General features: G+C 51.0%; 3 pseudogenes; all 3 read left to right on the top strand.

The window, feature by feature from the left end:
- The first annotated feature begins 4835 nt into the window (after positions 1 to 4835).
- Positions 4836 to 6378, top strand: LOC147733448 (18S ribosomal RNA; annotated as a pseudogene).
- A 141-nt stretch (positions 6379 to 6519) lies between these two features.
- LOC147733447 (28S ribosomal RNA) lies at positions 6520 to 8384 on the top strand (annotated as a pseudogene).
- A 15972-nt stretch (positions 8385 to 24356) lies between these two features.
- On the top strand, positions 24357 to 25386 carry LOC147733446 (28S ribosomal RNA; annotated as a pseudogene).
- Positions 25387 to 26747: the final 1361 nt, after the last annotated feature.

Here is a 26747-nt window from a genome sequence, read left to right as displayed (position 1 = left end):
TGGGGGTTCGGAGCCCCCTGGAGCCCTGCAGCCCTGAGCCCTGCAGCCCGGAGCCCTGCAGCCCCCGAGCCCTGCAGCCCCGAGCACTGCAGCCCCCGAGCACTGCAGCCCCCGAGCACTGCAGCCCCCGAGCCCTGCAGCCCGAGCCCTGCAGCCCCTGAGCCCTGCAGCCCCGAGCCCTGCAGCCCCCGAGCCCTGCAGCCCGAGCTCTGCAGCCCCGGAGCCCTACAAGGGCAGGCGGAGTGGGAGCCCTCCCGTGAAGGCTCGGGTGGGCAGCTGGCAGTTCTTTCTGTCCCAGCCATTTGGTCGCACCTTTTCCCTCGGCGATCTGGTCGCCTGCAATGCTTTCCAATGGAGCGACCAGTTGTCCGGTCTTCCCTGGAAGTCCAGATGAGGTGCCATTTGTGTCCTTGATCCCAGCGAGGGCTCCAGGAGGTCGGGTGCCTCCGCTCCCTGGGTCCCCTCCGTCACTCAGTGCGCACGGGTTCCAAGAAAGAGGGGTAGCCTTCCTCCGGATTACTAGGGGCAGGGTATGCCCGGACACTCCTCCTGGGATATCGGTTCTCTGCCCGGGACCAGATGGGCTATGCCTGGGCAACACCTCCCTGGGCGTCCGGGGCTCCTTCCTCCGGGGCCAACGGCATGGCCGAGTGCCCGGGACGGGCTTCATGGGTCCCGGGCAGTCCTCCCCCGGGCGTTCGGTGCTCTCTCCTCCAGGGCCAAGGGCATGGCCGAGTGTCTGGAATGGGCTCCATGGGTCCCGGGCACTCCTCCCCCGGGCGTCCGGGGCTCCCTCCTCCAGGACCAAGGGCATGGCCGAGTGCCCGGGGCGGGCTCCATGCATCCCGGGCAGTCCTCCCCCTGGCGTCCAGGGCTCCCTCCTCCAGGGCCAAGGGCATGGCCGAGTGCCCGGGACGGGCTCCATGGGTCCCGGGCAGTCCTCCCCGGGCATCCACGGCTCCTTCCTCCAGGTCCAATGACACGACCGAGTGCCCGGGACGGGCTCCATGGGCCCCGAGCAGTCCTCCCTCGGGCGTCCAGGGCTCCCTCATCCGGGGCCAATGGCACGACCGAGTGCCCGGGATGGGCTCCATGAGTCCCGGGCAGTCCTCCCTCGGGTGTCCGGGAACGAAAGCCCCTGAGCCCTGAGCCCTGCGTGGTCAGGCAGGAGCCCTACCGCGAAGGCTCAGTGTGGGAAGCTGGGAGTCCCTTCGGTCCCGGCATCAGGTCACACCTTTCCCCTCGACCATCTGGTCGCAATCAATGCTTTCCTATGGGGCGACCAGATGGCCGGGTTTCCCTGGTAGTCCTGATGAGGTGCCATTCACCTCCCGGATCCCAGCCAGGGCTCCAGGAGGTCAGCACACTCACGCCTAGGGTCCCTTGAGCCTCACGGTGTGCACAGGTTCCCAGAAAGAGGGGTAGCCTTCCTCCGGATTACTAGGGACAAGGTACTCTGGGACCCCTCACGACCTAGCGGTCCTCAGCCGGCAGCTGGACGGGCCAGGATGCCGTCTCAGCCCTGGGTCCGTCCCTGGGCCTGCCGGGTGGCAGGATGCCCTGGATGGGGTCCGGCGGGCCCGCGGAGACTCCCCGTGATGGGCTGGGTCCAGGGGGCCCGGGGAGGGTAGCCTCCCCGGGATCATAGGGTCTGGAGGGCCCAGGGAGACTTCTCCTGTGCCTCCGGGCCTGGGAGCCCCAGCTGGGTCCATTGGCCCGCCGGTCCCCGGGTCGGGTGCTCCGGCCGTGGGGCCTATCCCCTGGCCTGCGGCACTGCCAAAGCCCTGGGACGGGGTTCCGTGGTGCCCGGGGAGCCTCACCTTGCTTGGCTGGGTTCAGGAGCTTCAGCCGAGGCTCCTGAGGGCCCCAGGGAGGGTGGCCTCCCAACCCCAGGCTCCGTCCTGGGTCCTGCTGCGTGGAAGGGTGCCTGGGACGGGGTCGGGAGGGCCTGGGGAGGAGTCCTCTGTGCCTCCGGGCCTGAGAGCCCCGGCTGGGTCCAGGGGCCTGCTGGGGTCCAGGCGGGTGCTTCAGCCCTGGGCCCTGTCCCCCGGCCTGCGACACTGCCAAAGCCCTGGAACAGGATTCTGTGGGGCCCGGGGAGCCTCCTTTTGCTTGGCTGGGTTCAGGAGCTCTGGCCGCGGCCCCTGAGGGCCCGGGGAGGGCAGCCTCCCCATGCCATGCTTCGTCCTGGGTCCTGCCACGTGGCAGGGTGCCCGGGATGGGGTCGGGAGGGCCCGTGAAAGCTTCCCCTGTGCCTTAGGGCCTGGGAGCCCCGGCAGGGTCCAGAGGCCCCACCGGGCCCCGGGTCGGGTGCTCAGGCCCTGGGCCCTGTCCCCATCCTTCGGCACTGCCAAAGTCCCTGGTCGGGGTTCCGCGGTGCCCGGACAGCCTCCCCTTGCTTGGCTGGGTTCAGGAGCTCCGCCCGGGGCCCCTGAGGGCCCCGGGGAGGGTGGCCTCCCCTCCCCGGGCTCCGACCTCATTCCTGCCACGTGGCAGGGTTTCTGGGATGGGGTCCGGCAGGCCCAGGAAGGCTTCCCCTGCACCTTCGGGCCTGAGAGCTCCTTCTGGATCCAGGGGCCCGGCCAGGGCCCCGGGTCGGATGTCCCGGCCCTGGGCCCAGCCCCCCGGCCTGCTGCACTTCCAAAGGCCCGGGTCGGGGTTCTGTTGTGCCCTGGCAGCCTCCCCTTGCTTGGCTTGATTCAGGAGCTCCTGCCGGGGCCCCTGAGGGTCAGGGGCCCCGGGGAGGGTGGCCTCCCCACCCCGGGCTCCGCCCTGGGTCCTGCCGCATGGCAGGGTGCCTGGGACAGGGTCCGGAGGGCCCGGGGAGGCGTCCGCTGCTCCTCCGGGCCTGGGAGCCCTGGCTGGGTCCAGGGGCCCAGCCAGGCCCCGGGTACCTGTGCCCCAGCCTGCCGCACTGCCAAAGGCCCAGGACGGGGTTACGTGGTGTCAGGGGAGCCTCCCCTTGCTTGTCTAGGTTCAGGAGCCCTATCCGGGGCCACTAAGGGCCCCGGGGAGGGTGGCATCCCCACCCCGGGCTCCGTCCTGGGTCCTGCCACGTGGCAGGGTACCCGGGACAGGGTCCGACAGGCCCGGGGAGGCTACCCCTGCGCCTCTGGGCCTGGGAGCCCCTGCTGGTTCCAGGGGCCCGGCCAAGCCCCGGGTCGGGTGCTCCAGCCCAGGGGCCAGTCCCCCGGGCTGCTACTCCACCAAGGGCCCAGGACAGGGTCCGGGGGTCCCGTGCAGGCCTCCCCTGCTTGTCAAGGTGTCCGCGGGCCCTGTGTCCGACCATCTGGTCGCCCAGATCCGCTCGGTCATCTGGTTGCCCAGATTACTAGGGAGAGGGTCAGTCAGACCTCTGTGAGGTCTGGCGATCCTGAATCAGGGGAAGGCAGGACCCGGGCCCGCCCACTAGGGCCCCCAGGGGCCCGGGTACGCACCTGCCACTCAACCCCTTGCTGATGGTCTATTTTCTCTGAGTTTGCTCAGGCAGGCCTCCGTGAGGTCCAGCGATGCCGAGACGGGGGCAGGCAGCACCCGGGCCCGCCCGCCGGGGCCCCCAGGGGCCCGGGAACGCACCTGCCTCTCAGCCCCTTCCCGATGGGCCTTTTTGTCAAGGTGTCCGCGGGCCCCGGGTCGGCCTCCATGACTGGGACCCAGCCGGGGCCCTGGGCTTTCGGTCCGCCATGCCCCGGGCGCCGGCTCACTCCTTCATTGGGTCACAGGGTGACCAGATGGCTTCCCTTTCGTGCCCGGCCATCTGGTCGCCCAAATCCGCTCGGCCATCTGGTCACCCAGATTACTAGGGAGAGGGTCAGTCAGACCTCCGTGAGGTCTGGCGATTCTGAATCAGGGTAAGGCAGGACCCGGGCCACTCAGCCCCTTGCCGATGGTCTATTTTCTCTGAGTTTGCTCAGGCAGGCCTCCGTGAGGTCCGGCGATGCCGAGACGGGGGCAGGTAGCACCTGGGAATGCACCTGCCTCTCAGCTCCTTCCCGATGGCCCTTTTTCTCTGAGGTTTTTTCCTTAGTCCGACCTTCGATAGGTCCGGCGATGCTGAGACAGGGAAAGGCAGCATCCTGGGCCTGCCCTGCCGGGGCCCCCAGGGGCCTGGGTACACATGTGCCTCTCGGGCCCTTACCTGATGGGCCTTTTTCTCTGAGTCTACTTGCCCCGGGAGCAGAAAGGCATGGGATGCTAAGCCAGCATACCCCCTGTGCAGGGCAGCCTGCCAGGGTATGCCCGGGCTGTACTCTGATCGATTGGGCACTCTCGGTCCGTTTAGGGATGGACTGCTTGGCCAGCCTCTGCTGTTGTTTCAAGTAAAGAGCTTCCACCCCGCATGGATCGTCCGACTCGAGGCCCTGCCGCCTAGCTGGAGGCCCTTTAAACCCAGCAGAGTGAAGGCCGAGTGGCCCCTGCAGCTCGTGCCCCCCAGTGGTATGACCCGAGCACGAGGGGTCAGGTGGCGCCAGGCCCTCGGATGCTGCTGCTCAGCAGGTCCGTAGGCCCCGCGTGCCACACCGTCTCCCTTCCCTGCCCAGCACATTTCCACAGCAGCTCGGAACGACTGTTCCGAGGGGTGCTGCCGCCGCCAGGCTCCGGCACCCCTGTGTCTCGCTCAGGCTGCGCCTCGACCTGCCTCTCCCTCCCAGGGGAGACGGCTGGGCCTGCCAGTGCCCATGTGACCGCACCGCTCCACACCACTCCAGCGAGCCCTCCTACCCAGGTGGGCGGGCTCCTTCCCCTGGCAGGCTCCCGAGAAATGGAGGGCGTGCACAAAGGTTGCCGGTCGAGGAGATGGGCATGTGGCCCCCCACCCCGTCATCAGGTGCAGCTACCTGGTTGATCCTTCCAGTAGCATATGCTTGTCTCCTAGATTAATACATGCACGTGTAAGTACACACGGTGAGTACAGTGAAACTGCAAATGGCTCATTAAATCAGTTATGGTTCCTTTGATTGCTCCATCTGTTACTTGGATAACTGTGGTAATTCTAGAGCTAATACATGCCGACGAGCGCTGACGTCCCGGGATGCGTGCATTTATCAGACCAAGACCAATCTGGGGTCGCCCGGCCGCTTTGGTGACTCTAGCTAACCTCGGGCCGATCGCACGTCCCCGTGACAGCGATGATACATTCGGATGTCTGCCCTATCAACTTTCTATGGTACTTTCTGTGCCTACCATGGTGACCACTGGTAACGGGGAATCAGGGTTCGATTCCAGAGAGGGAGCCTGAGAAATGGCTACCACATCCAAGGAAGGCAGGAGGCGCACAAATTACCCACTCCCGACTCTGGGAGGTAGTGACGAAAAATAACAATACAGGACTCTTTTGAGGCCCTGTAATTGGAATGAGTACGCTTTAAATCCTTTATCGAGGATCCATTGGAGGGCAAATCTGGTGCCAGCAGCCGCAGTAATTCCAGCTCCAATAGCGTATATTAAAGTTGCTGCAGTTAAAAAGCTCGTAGTTGGATCTTGGGATCGGCGCAAGACGAACCAAAGTGAAAGCATTTGCCAAGAATGTTTTCATTAATCAAGAACGAAAGTCAGAGGTTCGAAGATGATCAGATACCGTCGTAGTTCCGACCATAAATGATGCCGACTAGCGATCCGGCGGTGTTATTGCCATGACCCGCCGAGCAGCTTCCAGGAAACCAAAGTCTTTGGGTTCCAGGGGGAGTATGGTTGCAAAGCTGAAACTTAAAGGAATTGACGGAAGGGCATCACCAGGAGTGGAGCCTGCGGCTTAATTTGACTCAACAAGGGAAACCTCACCCAGCCCGGACACGGAAAGGATTGACAGATTGATAGCTCTTTCTTGATTCTGTGGGTGGTGGTGCATGGCCATTCTTAGTTGGTGGAGCGATTTGTCTGGTTAATTCCGATAACGAACAAGACTCCTCCATGCTAACTAGTTACGCGACCCCCGCAGTCGGTGTCCAAATTCTTAGAGGGACAAGTGGTGTTCAGCCACACGAGATCGAGCAATAACATGTCTGTGATGCTCTTAGATGTCCGGGGCTGCACGAGCGCTACACTGAATGGATCAGCATATGTCTACCCTCCACCGACAGGTGCGGGTAACCTGCTAAACCCCATTCGTGATAGGAATTGGGGATTGCAATTATTTCCAATGAACAAGGAATTCCCAGTAAGTGCAGGTCATAAGCTCGCATTGATGAAGTCCCTGCCCTTTGTACATACCGCCCGTCGCTACTAACGATTGGATGGTTTAGTGAGGTCCTCGGATCGGCCCCGCCGGGGTCGGCAATGGCCCTGGTGGAGCGCCGAGAAGACGATCAAACTTGACTATCTAGAGGAAGTAAAAGTCGTAACAAGGTTTCCGTAGCTGAACCTGCGGAAGGATCATTAACGGCGGAGTGGCCCTCCCTCGTTGCCAGATACCTGGTTTGACCCGGTCCCGTGCAGCCAGGCCGAGGGCTGCCTGCTCCTGTCACACTGGGGGCCCTCTTCCACGCCCGTGGGTGGGGGGGCTCCCAGGCAGACCGACTACGACCTCAGATCAGACGTGGCGACCCGCTGAATTTAAGCATATTACTAAGCGGAAGAAAAGAAACTAACCAGGATTCCCCCATTAACGGCGAGTGAAGAGGGAAGAGCCCAGCGGCGAATTCCTACCTGGCGGCGGGCGCAGGGAATGTGGCGTACAGAAGACCGACTACACAGCGTCGCTCAGGGGGCCCAAGTCCTTCTGATCGAGGCTCACCCCACGGACGGTGTTAGGGCGTTAGCGGCCTCCGGTGCGCTGGGATCGGGTCTTCCCGGCGTCGGGTTGCTTGGGAATGCAGCCCAAAGCGGGTGGTAAACTCCATCTAAGGCTAAATACGGGCTTGAGACCGATGGCCAACAAGTATCGTAGGGGGAAAATTGAAAAGAACTTTGTAGAGAGAGTTCAAGAGGTCGTGAAACTGTCGAGAGGTAAACGGGGGGGGGGTCCATGCAGTCCACCCGGAGGATTCAACATGGGGGGAAGGTCAGTGGCCCTGGAGTTCCGGATCCCCTCCTTGGGAACTGGGCCCTACCCGTCCCCCGCAGGGCGCATTTCCTCTGCGGCGGTGTGTCGCGACCGGCTCCGGGTTGGCTGGGAAGTCTTCGGGGTGGCAGGTGGCCCTCCGCTCCAGCGGAGGGTGTTTCAGCCTCCCTGGAAGCAGCTTTGCTGTGTCTGCGGGGCTGAGGGCGATTCTACCGCCTCTGCGCCCTCCCTCGGGCACCCGTCCCCGGGCACCCGTCCCCGGCCGCCCCTCGGGGCGCTACCGGCGCGACTGTTGACTGGGGCTTACTGTTCTCAGTGCGCCCCGACCGTGTCGTGCCGCCGGGCGGGGAGGCCCACGTCGGGCGACAGGTGTCTGCGGCGATGTTAGTTACCCACCCGACCTGTCTTGAAACACGGACCAAGGAGTCTAACATATGCGCGAGTCAGAGGGTCAAGCGAAACCCTGTGGCGCAATGAAGGTGAGGGCCGGGGCGCGCCGGCTGAGGTGGAAACCAGCCGCACTTCCAGCGGCGGGTGCACCACCGGCCCGTCTCGCCCGCTCTGTCAGGGAGAAGGAGCATGAGCGTGCGTGATAGGACCCGGAAGATGGTGAACTATGCCTGGGCAGGGCGAAGCCAGAGGAAACTCTGGTGGAGGTCCGTAGCGGTCCTGACATGCAAATCGGTCGTCCGACCTGGGTATAGGGGCGAAAGACTAATCGAACCATCTAGTAGCTGGTTCCCGCAGAAGTTTCCCTCAGGATAGCTGGCACTCTGAGCTCCCAGTTTTATCTGGTAAAGCGAATGATTAGAGGTCTTGGGGCCGAAACGATCTCAACCTATTCTCAAACGGAATGCGAGCACCTAGTGGGCCAATTTTGGTAAGCAGAACTGGCGCTGCGAGATGAACCAAACGCCCGTTTAAGGCGCCCAATGCTGATGCTCATCAGACCCCGGAAAAGGTGTTGGTTGATATAGACAGCAGGACGGTGGCCATGGAAGTTGGAATCCGCTAAGGAGTGTGTAACAACTCACCTGCCGAATCAACTAGCCCTGAAAATGGATGGCGCTGGAGCGTCGGGCGCCAGCACTGAGAACCGTGGGGGCTAAGCCGCGATGAGTAGGAGGGCCGCTGCAGTGAGCACGGAAGCCCGGGCGTGGGCCCGGGTGGAGCCGCCTCAGGTGCAGATCTTGGTGGTAGTAGCAAATATCCAAGAGCGCAAAATGAGGCTAGACTAGAAGCTCTAGCGAGCAGCAAACCGTCAAAAGTATGGTCACAGGAAGAAATACTGCTACTAGCAGAATTGGAAAAAGTATATGAAAATAAGAGGAATATTAATGCGCTGATGGTTCCACATTTTGACAATAAAAACAGAAAACAAATTGCAGAAAAAATAGAAGAGATAAAAGCAAAAATTCCGCAAAAGATGTACTGCAAGCATTAAATCTTTCGGAAAATAACTCTTGCGATGAACCAGAGGTTACAATGGAAGTAACAACTGAAAAGCGTAAAGACTTTATCAACCGCAAACGTGCGCAAAAAATCAAGAGCGTTGATGAACTGGAAGACAAACACAGAAATCGAGAAGTACACCCAAAACGTAGAGCAACACGGTGCTGCTATGGATCTGATGGATGAGGTAGTGACTTATATCGCAGAAAACACCACTGATATAAGTCCTACACCAGCAAGTGTACCAATAAATGAACCAGCAAGAGAACTCAAGAATGAACCTATGAACTCTGCTCAAGATGAGCACCAGAATGCCTCAGTAGAGAACAAGATAACAAAAAAAGTCAAAAAAACGGAAGGCTTAATCGGACGCACAAGAAAAATTATGCCAAAGCAAAGGGCAGCTATAAAGAATACCAGGCAATGTTTCAAAAAGACAAAAAGAAAATTGCCAGGATAATCACTGATGGGCAGAAGATGCCACTTGCCAAATCAGTGCTGATAAAATCTTTCAATACTACAAAAACATAATTGAGAAAGAAAACAAGAAAAATCCTAATTTCATGCGGATTGATCGGATACCAGAGGATTATGAAATTAGAAATCTATGTAAAGAAATAACACTGCTTGAAATAACTCATACCTTTGAGAACTCCAATTTAATGAAAGCAGTGGGGCCTGATAAGATTGGTCTGAATGACTTGTATAAAGTACACAGTAAACAACCAAGACTGCTGCCCAGAATTCTATAGTCTTGGTTGAATTCTATAGTCTTGGTTGATGATGAAAAGAGTACCAGAAATTATCAAAAAGAACCGATTAATTTTGATACCCAAGAATGTATCGATTAGTGAACTTAAAAAAATCAGTAACTGGCATCCAATTACCATCGGTACAGCATTCATGAAGTTATTCACAAAAAGTTATTCACAAAAATATTTTAACGAAAAGACTCATTTTTTGTTGAATTGAATACGAGACAAAAAGGATTCATGAAGGTGAGAGGGTGTCTCCAGAATCTGACTCTCCTGTAAAATATCATAAAGGGGGCACGAAAAACAGTCACTCATTATCAGTTGTGTTAATTGATATATCGAAAGCCTTCGACTCTTTCAGCCAAGGTCACATTATACAGAGTCTCGCAAGGCAAAGAGTATCATCATACATCAGAGACATAATAAAAAACTGACTCAACAACATCTTTCAAGGGAAAGGACAACAAATCAACTCCTGAAATAACAATGAAATCTGACTCTTTATCCCCACTACTATTTAACATTGCCATGGATCCTCTGATCTGTGATCCTCAGAAAAATGGCAAGGGCTTCACATTTGGATCAGATGATCTTATTGAGCAAATCACCGCTCTCGCCTTTGCCGATGACATCGCAGTACTCAGCAGTAGCTGGGAAGGAATGAGTACAAATTTGAAAATCATTGAAACGTTTAGTAAAAATACAGGGTTAAAACCTAATGTGAAAAAGACACATGGATTTTATATCAGTCACCATAAAGATAAAATCCTGGTTAACAACTGTAAACCATGGCAATTTGAAAAAGAAAATATTGAAAATATTCACCCAGGAGAAAGTGAGAGATACCTCAAATTGAACTTTGATCCACACACTGGTCATACAAGCAACAACAAAATTAAACAGGTTCTTGTCAATTGGACTAAAAAACTTGATAATCTACCACTTAAGCCCCACAGAAAATAGAAATTTTGTGTCAGTACTTGGTACCTAAACTATCATTCAAGTTGGAAATGACAGGAACAGTAGCAAAAACTTTAAATGCTTAGGATCAAATAATAAAAAAGTATGTCAAACACTTTCTACACCTTCCTGCATACACATGTGATGGTCTCCTATACTCGAGAAGATCATTTGGGGGGCTCAGTATTCCAAAAGTATGTACACAAAATGGTCTCAATAAAGTCAATAGTTTATTGTATCTCAGGGCAGCTCCAGATCTGTACATACCGCATTCGTTCATATATGCAGGAGAAGTAATAAATGAAGTAATTGATAACATCATCAAAACACACAAACTTAACATTTCACACAGTGGGTTTCTGAGTTATGATCTGAATTTGTTAGCAACATATGATTGGAGAAAAGAAGAATTTGAGAAATGGGCAAATCTCCCAGTCCAAGGTGATGGTGTAAAATATTTAGCAAGTAATCCAACCTAAAACTTCTGGATCAGCAAGCATAACAAAATGAAAGAAAACCAATACATAGCTGCACTGATATTAAGAGCAAATGTTTTATCTACTAGGGAAACCATCACTAGAGGAAGAAATCGTACTTTTGCTACTTGTAGATATTGTAATGATGTTTGCCAAACAATTTCTCATATTTCAGGCGCATGTCCTAAAACCAAGGACATTAAGATAAAAAGACACAGCACAATTCTGGAATTGCTCATTGATAGAGCAAAACGGTGTGGTTGGATGGCATATAGGGAACCTCATGTTAAGACTAATCAAGGTGAACTACGAAAACCAGATGTAGTGTTTAGCAAAAATTGTACAGCTGTAGTGATTGATGTTTCAATTCGATATGAAAACTCACAGAATTCCCTTGAATTAGCGTATGAGAGTAAAGTAAAATATTATCAGGATCTGTCACAGCAAATCAAAGATCTCACAAAATGCACTACTGTAAAATTTCATGGCTTTATCATAGGATGTCGTGGTATTTGGCCTCAATGTAATGATGTTGTTCTGGCTGATTTAGGTTTACAAATGTCATTCCCATTCCAAAAAAATGTTTGCCTGACTACTTTAATGGACACTCTTAAAATGTGCCAAGTATTCATGGACAATTGAGTATCAAGCTTATACTGAGATGTACACTTTCTTGCCGCACACATGTCACCCTTCTAAAGCATAATGTTTTAACAAATCGGTTTATAGTTGTTGACACAAGATTTAGTATAGATGTGAATTTTTACAATTTTATAGATGTGCATTTTCTAGTTAGATGTGTAATTTGTAGAGGTGTATCTATACTAATATAATAAACGGAGAGCCCAAACCTTTGAGGCGGGTAATCTCAGGAACCACAGCACCAATCACGACACCCAATACAGCTTTGGAAAGGGCAGTTGCAGCAGAAGGACATAGGCTATGCAGACGCCCACCATATACATTTAAAAGGTAAAAGAACAGTGCCAGCAAAGTAGTCCCTTGTGGGCGTATCTGCGTTGTGCAGTGGGCGTGTGCTGGGGGCGTGACAAACGCTGGGGGCGTGTGGTACGTTCCGCCCTTCATGCCATGTCTCATATTGTGTGCTGTGGGCGTGTGCTGGGGGCGTGGGTGTGTGCGGGGTGCGGGATTACGGAAAAAAAAGCGAGCATTGTGCCCAATATTTAATTGTTTTTTCTTCCGAGGTTCTGTACATTCCAGCTCCGGGTGTCTACCCTGCTCCCTTTAAATACCCCTGCACCCCATAATCATAACCCACCCTTACTCCTTAAAATACCCCAACACCCTTAAACACTAACCCATCTTAACCCTATAAATATACCCTGTACCCCAAAACCCAAACCTATCCACTTAACCCTAAAAATACCCCTGTACCCCAAAACCCAAACCTAGCCCTGAACCCTAATAATACCCCTGTACCCCAAAACCCAAACCTACCCCTGAACCCTAAAAATTCCCCTGTACCCCAAAACCCAAACCTAGCCCTGAACCCTAATAATACCCCTGTACCCCAAAACCCAAACCTACCCCTGAACCCTAAAATACCCATGTACCCCAAAACCCAAAACTAGCCCTGAACCCTTAAAATACCCCTGTACCCCCAAACCCAAACCTACCCCTGAACCCTAAAAATACCCCTGTACCCCAAAACCCAAACCTAGCCCTGAACCATAAAAATAATCCTGAACCCTAAAATACCCCTGTACCCCAAAACCCAAACCTAACCCTGAACCCTAAAAATACCCCTGTACCCCAAAACGCAAACCTAGCCCTGAACCCTTAAAATACCCATGTACCCCAAAACCCAAACCTACTCCTGAACCCTAAAAATACCCCTATACCCCAAAATCCAAACCTAGCCCTGAACCCTAAAAATACCCTTGTATCCCAAAACCCATACCTATCCCTAAACCCTAAAACTACCCCTGTGCCCCATAACCCAAAACTATATCTGAACCCTTAAAATACCCAAACACCCCAAAACATATACCTCAGTACCCCAAAACATATACCCCAATACCCATACTTACCTTATCCAAACATTAAAAAAAACATGCTTTTACCATTCATGCATTTACAACGAATTTCGTTGTAAATGTATGCGTGGTAAAAGCATATAAAATGTAATGCCATGCGTTATAATGACATTGCGGAGTCATGGTACTTTCGTAATGAAAGTATGGGGAGTGATGTTATGCGGATAGAAATTTGCGGAATAATGGGTGTTTACCCTCCCCCGGTAAGTACATTGGTGGCACGGCAGCCCACATCTCCAGCAACATACTCATATTTTTTCACCACCGATTTGTAAAATGCACAGGTCTCTCTCATTGATGGCCAGCACCGACATACACTTTTAGACACACCTCCCGCCACAAGTTCTAGAATTGCAAACTTTAGAGCTGGGGAGCTACGTTCGAATCTCGGCATCAGCTCAACATCCTGTGATTCCAGGCAAATCGCTTTGTCTCCCCATGCCTAACACAAATGAATGTGTTCTTCTGTAATGTAAATTGTGGTCATGCCATGTTGTCGAGTTCGCGCTATATAATATTGCAAGGAAAAATAAAGTAGGGAAACTCACTACTGAACGCGCACTCTTAAGTGCATCAGCAGTGCACTGTGAATCGGCGCATTTCACAGGCCTGTCACAGATAAGAAATGCTATCAAAACGAAATCCTACAAAACAATATACTACTGGTCGGCAGCAATTCATTGAGGTTCCGTGACGATTTGAACCCGTGTTTTCAATATTGTCGGAAATACATAATTTTGGTATCAATGAACCGCAAATGATCCATTTAGCATATCCTGGTGTTTTCGCTATACTACGAGCAAAAGTACTCCTGTTACAAACACATTTCCGATCTACCCATGGCATCCATCTTAGATCATGGCAGCCATTTTGTGTTTCTTGCCCTCACATACGCAATAACCTCTGATCACTTCATTTCGATTAAGGACACGTAGGCTTAGCCGGCGATTCACCTCTTTAGTGACACGTGCACCTTAGTACAGAACATGCTGTAGCTGCATGACTCGACAAAGGCTGCCTCCTCTGCCCGAGGCCAGTCCTGCTATACTGGTTCTCGTGTTCGTTGGCCTGATCATGATTAGGCGGCCGAAGCTGGTAGCCTTGCCCATTTACGACCCACAAACATCTCTTATCCTGCTTTTCTATCTTCTGCACCTGGCTCTGCTCCTTTCCTTCTGGGCCTTTATTAGGGGGAGGTAACGAAATTTACGATGAGGCGGTCCGGGTCTTGAATGAAAAGTTGACATGAGATTATGATGGAAAAGTGGGAACCCCTCGTTCGTAATGTTTTGACATCAGATATTGTCGACGATTCCTGTACAACGCCAAATATTTATTGTTTAGGACACAAAGGTTTGGGAATGTATTACATGTAAAGAATTTGCCTCAAGCTCAAATTTCAGTATATAAGGAGCAACCCTTTTTGTACAAATCGAACAGGCTCCTAGAATCTGCCCGTGTGTAGTTTCTGTGACTTCTGTGTCCCTGCAGTAATAAACCTTTGGTCTTTGACGCCACCATCGAGAAGCCCGTGTTTCTGTTTATTTGTGCACCAAGACAGGTGGAACTCCGGGGTCTTCGGGTATTATCCCCGACACCTCTGGACGGAACCAAAAAGTCCAGAACTCCAATTGGCGCCCAACGTGGGGCGACGTCATTCGGTACCGGTCCAAAAGCCTGAAGAGTTCGAGAAGCTTCGTGTGAAGATTCCTGAGGGAGGCGCCCCACTTCATCGATCCCGGCATATCGCAAAAGTGGCCCGACGTTCTCTTCCACGAGGGTTCCCGTTCAGGACGGCTGCAGTGGTCCGTTGCCTTGACCGTCGCCCTGTCTTGGACCCGAGGTGCAGTCCTTAGTACGGCGAAACGTGATGGGTTTCTCCTTGGTGACGTCTTCAGTGCCTCAGTTAAGTATTTAGTGGTTGCTATTTGGTTACTTCGTAAGGGTTGTTAAAATCCTTTTAGTTCTTGGTTTGGTTTGGTTTCGTAAGATTATCACTGGTTGTTCTGGTTACGATAATCTATTGGTTTAGTTTTGGGTATCGATACATTTGTTCGCTTTTGGTAGGCCTAAGTTCTTGGTTCGAGTGCACATTCCTGTTTGTGTTTGTTTGTTTTGTGTTTCGGATTACAAAATGGTAAGTCGGAAAAATTGTATGTTGTCGTGCTTTGGTTGCAACAGTGATTCCCGGTTGGAAGACTCATGTCTGGTTCCTCCAATCGGAACTCCCCTATATGATCTTTATTGTAAGCATGGTGTGGGTCCTATATCTTATAATGAGGTGTGGGTCCGCTACACTGAGAAAGATGGTGTCCTTAGTTGGCCACTGCATGGTAGTTTTGAACCCGAAATCCTTGACAATTTAGAAGTGAAATTGTTTAAAAAGAAAGCCCGGCCGGCAATGTTTGATTCTTTCCGTTACTGGCGAAAAGAATCTAAACAGAGAGAAATTAAAAGGTTAAAAAAAGAACAGAAAGAGCAAGAGTTAACTTGAGAACAAGCGGCTAAGCAGCTGCAAGATAACGAGTCTGAGAAAGCAATGGAGGTGGCTACTAGAGAACGTAATTTAGCGATCGACAAGTGCTATCCTGCCTTGCCATCGAGTACAACTAAGATAGTAGAGGACCCTGAAAACGATCCTCTGTTGTCTTACTTGTTACGGTCACCCCCACCGTATGCACAAGGTGCTACGGCTCCACCTGTACCGGATGTTCAATTGCCGGTTGCTGGACAACCTGGCATTCCTGCTCCTGCCCCTCAGAATCAAGCTCCTGTACCACCTGTGGTTAATGTGAATGTTCCTTCGGCACCACCTCTTCCTGGGTTGCCGACTTCTTTGCCTATACCTATATTGCTTACGCCTACTTCTTCACAAGCTATCTTACTTGATACTCCTACTGTCCCTGCACAATCTGTTCCAACTGCTACTGTGTTTTCTACATCTGCTAGTATTATGACTCCGCTTTCTGTTCGTCGAAGAATCACTGATTCTGTCTCTAACATTCTGTCTCCATTCTATAAATCTTTAATTAAGACTCCTACTTCTGACTCTGTACAAAGACGTAGTCAGCTCCCAAGTACTGAGGAACGGGGAGTATTAGATTCCACGGCTCTCAGATGGATTTCGAAGAGTAGAAGATATAGTACGAGAGATGTACTAGATACATTTATGCAGTGGAATGAACCAACACAAAGATATGCGTTTGATGAGATGTGCTCTCTTTTACGTGAGGAGTTAGAAGATGACTCTGAATCGAATTTAGAAGACTTAATTAAGGTTCAGAAAGAGTTTGCTGCAGGTATGATAGTAGGTCAAAATATAAAAGATGCGATGGAACTGATTTTAAGTTATAGGAATGATCCATCACTTCGTTCACCGAGGGACTTAGAGAAAAGTAGTACGAAGCAGAATCGCCAATATCCAATGAGGGAGGTTCCTCCAATTTGGCGCGAAGCTGTGCAAGCTGATGCGCTCAATGGTATTGCAGCTGCTCCGGCCCAATTCCAGAGAGTGTGGATACACATTCCGTGGAAGCGAGCTGAAGTGTTAGCAGTGAAACAGGCCTTGCCAGATCCGCGTAAGAATCCTGCCGGATACTATAAGGAGTTGGCGCAGACAGTTGAGGCTTGTGTGATGAATCTAGCGGACATTGACATGTTATTTGGGAATGTAGTTCCGCAACCAATTTGGGCTAAAATTCATAAAGAGAATCATCCAGTTGCTCTAGGTGGTGATTGGGCAGCTATCATTGCAGCGGATGGTCAGCAAATAGGTGGTTCCAAACCCGAACCTCTAATTGCTAATATTCCAGGTAGGATAATCGACCTAATGAAGACTCTGATGCCAGCATTGCGTGTTAAATGGGACAAGTTGTCCGCATGCAGGCAAAAGAAAGACGAAAGTGTCTCCGACTTTTTCACAAGGTTCGAAGAGACTTTTGTAGATCACAGTGGTCAGGATATGAGCACAGAAGGAGGACAGAGATTGTTTGTCGATAAATTTGTACATAATTTGCTACCTGAGCTATGCAATAAATTAAAAGATTCCGAGAGTGCGTGGGCTGTCTCTACAACTGCGCAAATACTTGCAACTGCACAGTATTATGAAAACAGGGATAAAGAGGAGAAAGAGAAATCAGACAAGAAAACGAAAGATTTAAAAACTAAAGTTCTTCTGCAACAAGCATATCCGCCTCGCATGAATCAGAATAATACACAGCAAGGATCGTATCAAAGGACAGATTATGGTTCTCAGAGACCGCAATACCAGTGGAATCAGTGTGCGTATTGTAAGAAAGAGGGTCATTTTAAGAATGAGTGTCCAGTCTTAGCGCAAAATAACGCAGCAGCAGCTCCGAGAGGTCGTGGTGGTTTTGTGCAAAATTCTAGAGGTCGAGGACGAGGTACTATGCCTCCACAAACGAATGATCGCCCTTCCAATCACTTTGATCAGCGAAACGGACAGTCTGCTCAACAGAATAGGTCGCAACAATATCATGTTGAGGATTATTGTGAAAATGATGAGAGATTTCAACAAAATGAGTACTAGGACAGCCATGGACAGAGAGAGGGAGTAGTATCAGTTCCAGTGGATCAGAGTGGGCCTTATGTCGCTGTAGCAACATCAGGTGAAGTTGAACCGTTTCTGTTGGATACTGGTGCCGCAAAAAGTTCGATCATGCATGCGAAACTCCCTGGCGCACCTTTGTCCGGCTTAACAAATGTTTCTGTAGGTTTTTCAGGCGCCCCTGTTTACAACCCTGTATCTGGTCCTTTAGCTATTTCTGTTGGACCGTGTCAATTGAAAGCACCCCTGATTTTGACGACAGGTTGTAATGAAAATCTGCTTGGTTTAGACTTGTTAAAACGCCTATATGCGACATTGTACTGTTCTCCGGAAGGAGTACAGCTTACGTTGGGAAAACGAATCACCTCTCCGATGTACTTGTCAATGGATGCACTCCCGCCAGAGCTGCGTTCACTCCCTGATACTCTTTGGGCGACTGGTCCTAACGATGTAGGCCTTTTAGAAATTCCACCGTATGTAGTCACTTTGAAAGCAAATGTAAAATTTCCACGAATTCCTCAATACAAGATTTCTACTGAAGGTGAACGAGCACTTTTATTGATTGTGCAAGATTTGATTAAGAAAGGGGTGGTTGAAGAAACTAGAGGTAATGTCTGTAATAGTCCTGTATTACCAATTTTGAAACGTACTGATCCTTCAAAGCCTCCAGTATATAGGTTTGTTATCGATCTCAGAGAGGTTAATAAAATTGTGGTTCCACAGTTTCCTGTGGTTCCAGACATTACTGCATTGTTAACATTGATTCCTGCAACAGCTACATGGTTCTCAGTCATCGACTTGAAGAATGCATTTTTCAGCATTCCGATAGCCGAGGAAAGCAGAGATATTTTCGGCTTCTGTCTAGGAGGTCGAAGCTTCAGGTTTAAACGCGCTCCACAAGGCTATTGTGAGAGCCCATCCATTTACAGCCAAGCATTAAAAAGTCAGTTAGATTTGTTTGTACTTCCTCCAGGTTCTGCTCTAGTGCAGTATGTAGATGACCTTCTAGTGGCTGCCGATGACAAGGAAACTTGCAAAGCAGCTACGATTTCGTTATTGCATCATTTGTCTAATTTGAACCACAAGGTGTCACCTTCGAAAATGCAATACTGCTGCCAAGAAGTGACCTACCTAGGTCATCTCTTGTCAAAGGAGGGAAGGAAGTTGACCCCAGAGAGAATAAAAGCAATTACGCAGATGAATGTTCCTCGCACACAGAGAGAAGTACGTGCCTTTCTAGGTATTACCTCATACTGTAGGCAGTGGATCCCAAATTTTTCTCTTTTAGCAAAACCATTGGTAGCTTTGACTGGGAAAAATGTTCCGAGTCCGGTACCATGGTCTGCTGAATGTCAGGAGAGTTTTTCTGAATTACGAAATGCACTATGTTCAGCTCCTGTATTGGGTACACCCGATTACAGCAAGCCATTCACGCTCTATGTTCACGAGAGAGAAGGTTGCGCGTTGAGTGTTCTGACACAGAGATTTGGTGATAAACAACGCCCTTGTGCGTACTTTTCATCAACATTAGATCCGGTAGCTAGAGCGTTGCCTAGTTGTTTGAGAGCTACAGCGGCAGCTGCGGCTTCCATTCGACAATCTGCTGGTTTGGTGATGAATAACATGCTAGTGGTCATGGTTCCTCATGCTGTGGATACACTCATGAACAGAACCAAGACACAACACCTTACCAGTGCTAGATTATCTGGCTACGAGCTGACACTGCTAGCGAGTCATATTCAAATCAAAAGATGCAACGTATTGAATCCAGCAACACTGTTGCCGACTAATCAAGAGTCGAGTGATTCCGAGCCCCATGACTGTTGTTTCAGAACCGAGGAGGAGACAAAAGGACGAATTGATTTAAAAGACACACCATTGTCAGATCCAGATGGCACGTTGTATGTTGATGGGTCATGTTTTAAATTGGAGAATGGTGATGTGACTGCTGCCTATGCAGTAACGACTTTGAGTACGATTGTGGAGACTGCAAGAGTGAGTCAGAATTCTGTCCAAGCTGCAGAATTAATCGCTCTAACGAGAGCGTGTGTTTTAGCAAAGGGAAAGAGAGTGAATGTGTTCACAGATAGTCAGTACGCGTTCGGCGTGGCCCATAATTTTGGCCGTTTGTGGAAAGAAAGAGGTTTCATTACGTCCCATGGGACTAAGATTCAACATGGTCAGTTAGTTAACGACTTGTTGGAATCTCTAACCTTGCCAACTGAAGTTGCGATTGTGAAATGCAGTGTGCATAAAGCAATTACGGATGATGTTGGTCGTGGGAATGCTTTTGCTGACGAGACCGCTAAACAGACAGCTAGAAATATGATGAGTAGAATGTATGTTGCAACGTCTGCAAGATGGATTTCCGAGTCTGGAATGTGTGAAGATACAGTGGAAAGTGTGAAAGAGATTCAGAAAGAGGCGACTGAGGAGGAGAACGTGCATGGAAAGAAAGTACGGGTAAATTGGATTCGAGTGGGTGTTGGATTGACTTGTCGGAACAACAGCGTTGGATGTTGCCTGATGCGTATGTGCTTGCAGTGGTGACAATGGCACATGGAGTAGCGCACATAAGTTCTAAAGGGATCTGTAAGATGTTGGCTCCAGTCTGGAAGAATGATGGAATTAGTAAATGTGCAGAGAGAGTGGTGAAAAATTGTATGGTATGCCTGATGCATAATCCTGGCAAGGGAATCCCCACTCCTGCTGGTCACTTCGCTCCTCCCTCTTGCCCCTTTGAAGTGATCCAGTTAGACTTCATTCACATGGATCGGTGCAATAACTTAAAGTACGTCCTGGTGGTAGTTTGTGCTTTCTCCAGATGGATTGAAGCATATCCACTAAAGGACAACACTGCCCTATCAACTGCCAAAATTCTTCTCAAAGAATATTTCCCTAGATACGGAATGCCACGGATTGTATGGTCAGATAACGGAAGTGAGTTTATAGGGAAAGTTATGCAGAGTGTGTGTGCCGGTTTAGGTATTAAGCAAAAATTTCACAGTGCAAACCATCCCCAGTCTGCTGGTTTAGTTGAGGGTTACAATGGCACCCTCAAACTAAAACTCGCTAAAATACAGGCATCCACAGGTTTATCCTGGCCAGACGCACTACCCTTGGCTTTGTTATCCACGAGAGCGACTGTACATTCTAGAGTAGGGCTTAGTCCATATGAAATTGTCTTTGGCCGTCCCGCTAATATTTGGGGAGTGCCAAGGCCGAAGGAATTTTGTTCTCTGGAATATCCAATGTTGATTGATTACCTTTACGACTTGACTGCTAAATTGAGTCTTATTCACCAACAGGTTATCAATGCATTGCCAAAGCCTCCGGAGAGTCCAGGTCATCAGCTGAAACCAGGTGACCACGTTGTGGTGCGGAACTTTGCGAGGACGAAGAGCCTTCAGCCCAGATTTGTTGGACCCTACCAAGTTCTGCTAACAACGAGAACTGCTGTTCGTGTGGCTGGTCGCAAGCACTGGATCCATGCGTCACATGTTAAACGTGTGCCCCTGCCTCTCCCTTATGACAACTGGATTAAGAAGGGAATTGGTGCATCTGAGTTCGAGCGAACACCCAAGTTTGTCCCTTTCAGCGATGCCGAACTGATAACTGACACTTCGAACACTGACTCTCCTCCTGAAACTACTTCTTTGATTCCTGAACACTTGCCCTCTGCATCAGAAGAAACTTTGCCATTTGCGAACTTGAACATTGCAACCTCTGCTGACAAGACACTGTTTCCTGATCAAACAGTTCCTGCAAAACTGAGATACAATTTACGATCTCGTAATATGGACAAATAAAGCAGGAAACTGCCTATTGTGATATTTGAAATTTTGAACTTTTGCCTTCAGCCAGGAAGTTTGCTATTGTTTCATTGTTTTAAAATTGCCTTGCCGTCTGGGTAGCCGTAGGGTCGTGGCTGTGTGCCTAGTTGAATCTGCGGGGGTCAGACACAAGGTCGATCTTTCTGTTAGTTCTGGGAACTCCCAGGACTGATAGAGGCATTTTCATCTACGTATACATCATCAGTGGTCGCGAGCGGATTGTAGAAGATGGAGCTTCCTGCGCTGCAACGAGAAAATGTGATTTATGTTCGCAGAAACAGACTCTACAGAATTCTTCATAGTAAATGTTTTCTGATGCAATGTGCTATTACATTTTTTATTGTTTTAATAACGTTGGTGGGTGGAATCGTTGTTGGTATAAATTTGATCTTTGTGCCAGTAACTACAGTACCTCCCCTTGATCCTGCTACCTCTACTGTTCCTTCTATACACTCTTTTCACTCGTTTCCTGAACATGAGCAAGCTCGACGCTCAGAATTTATCAATAACACTTTCGTACAGCTCTTGCACCAACACCAACTGGTAGTTAACACTACAGACTGCTGGGTGTGTGGCTTGATACCCCACACTATGGATAAAGGCATTCCCTACCTGGTTTTGCCTTTTAGCTATAATGGATCATTTCAGGCCTTTCAGACCATTTTTGCTTATGCCCTTGAAACCTATCCTCCGCCTCCACCACGTTCCACTAATTATAACTCTGCAAACAAAGCTTTAGTCCAGGGAATTATTGACATGATCAAGGACGTCAATAATACTCCATCCTACCCTAGAGACGAATTACGAGTATATTTGAGTTGGAACTCTTCAGAGTATCGCCTTAGTTTGGGAGAAAGCAAGCGTAAAAGCTCCACTCCAATCTGGGTCGTGCCTCACCGAGGTCAGGTCTGTTTGCAAGGTAATGGGAGAAATCCGAGAGCTCAGCTAGGGAGGAGTGAGTGCGTTGAGACTTACGTGTTTCCGTCTAACTCTTCCCCTGCCTTCCTTACTGCTAGGGGTACTTACTTCATCTGTCAAGACAGAGCGTATACATGGTTGCCTGCTGACTTTTCAGGTTCATGTTATATTGCTCGATTGTTGCCTCCAACATATACTGCTTCATCTGATTATCACAAGACCAGAGTAGCAAGAGGTGTTTTCAGCAAGGAAGACACCGCTGGTCAGGAAGCTGGAGACTTTTTCAAAGGTTTCCTTCCGTTCTGGGGGCCTATGGCCAATAGTAGAAACAAACGTCAGCTAACACGGGTAGTTGAATCTACTATTACTGAAACTGCTGGTGCCCTTAGCAATTTGACAGCTGAGCTTCAGGCGGATAGACTCATGACGTTGCAGAACCGTATGGTTCTAGACGTAATACTTGCAGATCGAGGTGGGGTATGCAGAATGATCCAATCGAGCTGCTGTGTCTTTATTCCCAATAATGCTCCAACAGTCTATGAGGCGATCTCTAAGCTACACAAGATTTCCGACTCTATACATGTAGACAAGGGAAACTGGTCCTTTATGGAGTGGTTTTGGACTCTGATATCAGCGTGGGGATGGAAGGTTCTGATGGTCATTGGTGTCATCTTAGTATTCCTATTCTCATGCTGCCTGATTATCCAGTGTGGTCCTGCTTTGTGTAGTCTCTGTGCTGCAACCTGTTTTAGAAAACCACCTGCGTTTGGAGAAAAGGCACGAGAAAGGATGATGATACAGCAGCATGTCACTGACCTGATGAGCATAGAATTAGACTCTGACATAGACTGAGTAATTGCCTATGTAAGGGCAAAAGGAGGGTCTGAGGTTCCGTGACGATTTGAACCCATGTTTTCAATATTGTCGGAAATACATAATTTTGGTATCAATGAACCGCAAATGATCCATTTAGCATATCCTGGTGTTTTCGCTATACTACGAGCAAGAGTACTCCTGTTACAAACACATTTCCGATCTACCCATGGCATCCATCTTAGATCATGGCAGCCATTTTGTGTTTCTTGCCCTCACATACGCAATAACCTCTGATCACTTCATTTCGATTAAGGACACGTAGGCTTAGCCGGCGATTCACCTCTTTAGTGACACGTGCACCTTAGTACAGAACATGCTGTAGCTGCATGACTCGACAAAGGCTGCCTCCTCTGCCCGAGGCCAGTCCTGCTATACTGGTTCTCGTGTTCGTTGGCCTGATCATGATTAGGCGGCCGAAGCTGGTAGCCTTGCCCATTTACGACCCACAAACATCTCTTATCCTGCTTTTCTATCTTCTGCACCTGGCTCTGCTCCTTTCCTTCTGGGCCTTTATTAGGGGGAGGTAACGAAATTTACGATGAGGCGGTCCGGGTCTTGAATGAAAAGTTGACATGAGATTATGATGGAAAAGTGGGAACCCCTCGTTCGTAATGTTTTGACATCAGATATTGTTGACGATTCCTGTGCAACGCCAAATATTTATTGTTTAGGACACAAAGGTTTGGGAATGTATTACATGTAAAGAATTTGCCTCAAGCTCAAATTTCAGTATATAAGGAGCAACCCTTTTTGTACAAATCGAACAGGCTCCTAGAATCTGCCCGTGTGTAGTTTCTGTGACTTCTGTGTCCCTGCAGTAATAAACCTTTGGTCTTTGACGCCACCATCGAGAAGCCCGTGTTTCTGTTTATTTGTGCACCAAGACAGGTGGAACTCCGGGGTCTTCGGGTGTTATCCCTGACACCTCTGGACGGAACCAAAAAGTCCAGAACTCCATCATACCCAGACAACGTCGGGATGGGCTGCTAGTATTTCATAAATGTGTGCTTATAACAATTTAGATATAGTTGTGTACATCATACTTATTGAAATGTCGATTGAGGATTAGGTCTCAAATAATCTCATACACATAGTTATCACACATTGATTATTGATGACCTGCTAATCCTATTTTAATTTCTCAGGACTGTTTGTAGACAATTTTAAATTGTTGGAATAGTACTGCAGGGTGTACTATCTCCGGCCTGTACGTGATCCCAGTTCCAGTGAGGACAGCGTTCAGTGTGGCTGTACTCCGGAGCGAAAGAATGTTGTATTGTTGGAAGCAAAACCGAATTGACGCTGATGGGCAGCATAATAACCCAGAATGAGCCACCGCGAGGTGGTACAGAATAGCCAAATGCCTCGTCATCTAATTAGTGACGCGCATGAATGGATGAACGAGATTCCCACTGTCCCTTCCTGTTATCTAGCGAAACCACAACCAAGGGAATGGGCTTTGCAGAATCAACGGGGAAAGAAGCCCCGTTGAGCTTGACTCTAGTCTGGCACTGTGAAGAGACATGAGAGGTGTAGGATAAGTGGGAGGCCCTCGGGCCGCCGGCGAAATACCACTACCCTTATCGTTTTTTCACTTATCCGGTGAGGCGGGGGGCGAGCCCCATGGGTCTCTCGCTTCTGGCTCCAAGTGCCCGGTGCCCGCCCGGCGCAACCCGCTCCAGGGACAGTGGCAGGTGAGGAGTTTGACTGGGCAGTACACCTGTCAAACGATAATGCAGATATCGTAAGGCGAGCTCAGGGAGGACAGAAACCTCCCACAGACCAGAAGGGCAAAAGCTCGCCTGATCTCAATTTCAGTATGAATACAGACCGTGAAAGCAGGGCCTCACGATTTTTCTGACTTCTTGGGTTTCAAGCAGGAGGTGTCAGAAAAGTTACCACAGGGATAACTGGCTTGTGGCGGCCAAGCGTCCATAGCGACGTTGCTTTTTGATCCTTCGATGTCGGCTCTTCCTTTCATTGTGAAGCAGAATTCACCTAGCGTTGGATTGTTCACCCACAATAGAGAACGTGAGCTGGGTTTTGACCGTCGTGAGACAGGTTAGTTTTACCCTTCTGATGATGTGTTTTTGAAATAGTAATCCTGCTCAATACGAGAGGAACCGCAGGTTCAGACATTTGGTGTATGTGCATGGCTGAGGAGCCAATGGAGCTACCATCTGTGGGATTATGACTGAACGCCTCTAAGTCAGAATCCCCCCTAAACCGTAACGATACCGCAGTGCCGTGGAGCCTCGGTTGTCCTGGGATAGCCGGCCTCTCTCGGGGGGCCGGTGCGTAGAGCTGCTCGCTTAAGGACCGGATCGCGGACGGAAGGGGGCCGCCTCCATCGCCCTTAGTGCAACGCATGTCATGGGGCACCCAGTGCTAAGTCATTCGTAGACGACCTGCTTCTGGGTCAGGGTTTCGTAAGTAGCAGAGCAACTACTTCGCTGCAATCTATTGAAAGTCATCCTCTGAGCCAAGCTTTTGTCTCTCCGTGCATAGGTGCCCATGGATGCCTCCCTTCACCACACCCAGGGGTGGGTCCCTCTGTTGCCAGGCCAGTGGCAGGGATGCGGAGGGGGTAACGAGGGTCCGCGGGAGGCCACCTCCACCACATGCTCTTCGGCATGGGGGCTTCCCCCTCCTGTCCCTGCCCCAACGGGGTGTGGGGATGGGGGCCACCATCCCACGCCGGTCGGCATGGTGACCAGATGGCCTCCCCTTCCTGCTGCTCCCGGGCAAGTCGGACAGGGAGGTGAGCAGCAGCCAGCCAGGGGAAGGAACCTCCAGAGCGGCTGCCTCGGTGCGACCGGCCACCCTCGCCGGACTGCAAGGGCGACTGGGTACGGCACCCTCCCAGGCCATCTGGGTGCTGGGTCGTCCCGGGCCATCTGGTCACTGGCTGTGCGACCAGCTGGTCCTGCGGGCAGGGTGACCAGATGGCCCTGCGGGCAGGGTGACTAGATGGCCCTGCGGGCTGGGTGACCAGATGGACCTGCAGGCTGGCCGGGCTAACTCCAATTTTTGTCCTTCCCCAAAATTCTATAAGCCTCCACTACTTGGGGGCTTAATAGTCGAGGAAAATAGGCTCCGTCGGGGAGAGGACATAGCCTGGGCTGAACCCTCCTTGGTTCCGGCCAAGGGTCTGGGTGATGGGGACAGGGGTCCACCGGGGCCCGTAGAGGCTCTCCCCATCCTGGCTAGGGTTCGGAAGCTGGAACTGGGTCAGGGGCTTGAGTTCCGTCCGGCAAGCCGCGGGGTGCGTGAGCCCCCATCCTGCAAGCCATCAGAGGGTCCGGGCGCTGGGGACGGGAGTCCAGCGGGGCCCGGGGAGGCTCTCCCTGGCTTGGCTAGAGTTCGGAAGCTGGGACCGGGCCCGGGGCTTGAGGTGCGTGAGCCCCCATCCTGCAAGCCATCAGAGGGTCCGGCCGCTGGGGACGGGGGTCCACCAGGGCCCAGGGAGGTTCTCCCTGGCCTGGCTAGGGCTCAGAAGATGGGACCGCACCCGGGGCTTGAGCTCCATCCGGCAGGCCCCAGGGTGCATGAGCCCCCCATCCTGCAAGCCATCAGAGGGTCCGGGCGCAGGAGACGGGGGTCCACTGGGACCCGGGGAGGCTCTGCCCAGCCTGGCTAGGGCTCGGAAGCTGGGACCGGGCCCAGGGCTTGAGCTCTGTCCAGCAGGCCCCGGGGTGCATGAGCCCCCCTTCCTGCAAGCCATCAGAGGGTCCGGGCACTGGGGACGGGGGTCTACCGGGTCCTGGAGTGGCTTTCCCCGTCCTGGCTAGGGTTCGGAAGCTGGGACCAGCCCGGGGCTTGAGCTCTGTCTGGCAGGACCCGGGGTGCGTGA

Source organism: Lissotriton vulgaris, chromosome 2_1, assembly GCF_964263255.1.
Source record: "Lissotriton vulgaris chromosome 2_1, aLisVul1.2, whole genome shotgun sequence".
In the NCBI taxonomy this organism is placed as follows: domain Eukaryota; kingdom Metazoa; phylum Chordata; class Amphibia; order Caudata; family Salamandridae; genus Lissotriton; species Lissotriton vulgaris.
Note: the sequence above shows the minus strand (reverse complement) of the source record. Positions and strands in the feature narration are given on the sequence as shown.